This window comes from Vigna radiata, chromosome 8 (assembly GCF_000741045.1).
Source record: "Vigna radiata var. radiata cultivar VC1973A chromosome 8, Vradiata_ver6, whole genome shotgun sequence".
NCBI lineage: Eukaryota > Viridiplantae > Streptophyta > Magnoliopsida > Fabales > Fabaceae > Vigna > Vigna radiata.
In genome coordinates, this window is record NC_028358.1 from 3,701,751 (window position 1) to 3,703,968 (window position 2,218).

At 24.6% G+C, this 2,218-nt stretch overlaps 1 non-coding gene across 1 annotated transcript; it reads right to left on the bottom strand.

Moving 5' to 3' along the window:
- Positions 1 to 862: 862 nt before the first annotated feature.
- On the bottom strand, positions 863 to 934 carry TRNAD-GUC. The gene has a single exon. It is a non-coding gene; the product is annotated as a tRNA-Asp (tRNA).
- Between the last annotated feature and the right edge of the window lie 1,284 nt (positions 935 to 2,218).

Consider the following 2,218-nt stretch of genomic DNA (forward strand, 5'->3'; position numbering starts at 1 on the left):
AAAGTTAAGTATATTTTTATTTCATTTCTATTTTAATTAAATAAGAATAATATTATTTGTTGGTCATATGAAAACTAGTATGCTTAATGTAAATTTTATCTTATTAGAAGTTAATTTATATTTAAAATTTATTTTTAAAATAGTATATAAAGTCTAGTGAATTTATTGCATCATTAAATCATTCATTATTATCTAGTTTCACATTTAAGTCAATTATTATATTTAAGTTTATCCTTTTAAATATATAATAATCACCGATGCCTTACTACTAAATTATTCTATCAACATTCACTTTCTTTCTGTGTATCATGTGCTTGTAGGTATATACACCCTTTATTCAATATCCTATTTAAAACATATTTTAATCTTATTCCTTATGCTAATATTTCACCTACAATTATGATTCTAAATATTCCCAAAACTCATTTTATATTATATGAAACCAAAACTAGCTTAAAAATTTTATATGCTCAATGGGATTCTCATATCAAACTCTTTTGACTTATAAAAAGATACATGCATTTCTTATGAGCAAACTATAAGAATCTCCATTCTTTATTTTTTATATTATTCCTTTCTTCATGTGTGTGGACAAAAGTGTAATTATGGGTCTTCATTTAGAGTAGTAAGACATTTATAAGCAAATTCAAGATAGTTGTATTAAAAAGAATAGGGTATTTAAACAAAAAAGTTAATGCACAAATTTTAATGTCGTCGAATTTCATGTATAAGAAAAACACCTTATTGGACTATCCCATGACACAAAATTGATCCAGTAAAAGCTATAATTTTAAAATAAAAATAAACATAACAGATATTAAGCACACAAAATACGTGAAATTATAAAAATATCAAAAAAGGACGCCGTTGCCGGGGATCGAACCCGGGTCACCCGCGTGACAGGCGGGAATACTTACCACTATACTACAACGACTTGATGTTAAATTATTGAGAGTTCCTTTATTTGTAGTTTTATAAAGCGGGTTTTCAATCTGTACTTTGTGTTGTACATACGTTTACGCAATTTAAAAATATATATACATTGGAAAATCTCAATATTTTCCCTGTAATGTGTATTTGGTGTTAAAAATGTTATTTATTTACATAAATAATTATGAAGAAATACAGCAATGCTATTAAACAATAAATAAATTTACATTTCATTGTTTGCGTGTAAATATTTAAAGTGTTTAAAATATAAAATAAGTTCATATATATATATATAATATATTCAGGTGTTTAAATATATATTTTCTTGTCTCATAAAAAACAATATGTATAATAGCAAGAGGCACTAAAGAAATATTACCAATTTATTTTTTAATAATTATATTAAATTACTGGTGTTATTATGATTTCTGATATTTTCATTTAATTGACACAAATTCTTTATATTATGTTAATAGTTTTGAATTTATTTGACTTTTTTTTTTTTTAAATCGGACTTAAAAAAAGGTGATTGAACCTATACTTAGTATGTTATAAAGTGTGAATTCTACATCTTTATTAGTAGTGACTTCTATTTAATTATTTTTAATAATTTTAGATATTATGTATCCAATTAATTCTACATCTCTTATTTATAGATTTTCAAACCATCTTAAATTTGTTGAATTGAGTTTTAAAAAAAAACACTGATTTAACTTTTTTGGAAGAATAACGATTATTAAAGGAAATTCAATTTGAGAACATTTTATATTATATATATATGGTTCTTGTTTTTTATTCAACAAATAAAATTGCTTGAAATGTTATCACTGAATTGTCAAATCTAGAATCTGACTAGGAGATATGAGATTGCAACCTTTTTTAGTAACAATTTGGAAACCATGCAAGAGAGAATGTTGGGCCTGTTTTTTGTTTACTATATACACTCCCCTTTCCTTTGCTTTTTTATTCTATTACTAAGTATAAAACTTTTTTATTTTTCATTTTGAAAAGTAACTTTCAGACAATATTTTCTTTACATAGAGTACTTTTTAAAATTATTTGATTAAACTTTGTTTAATTTTCAGAAGAGAGAGAGGATAGGTTTATATAGTGAGTTGAGTTGAATGAATAGTATAATTCCGGTTATAGTAAGGTTTAAACTGTCATTCTCCGTGTCTAGTCACTGAGTAAGAGAGAGAGAAAGCAGACAATGAAACCCTAAATCATAAGCAAAGAACACAAAACAATGAAAGTGCGTGTGAATAGAATGATTTGGAAAAGTGAAAAG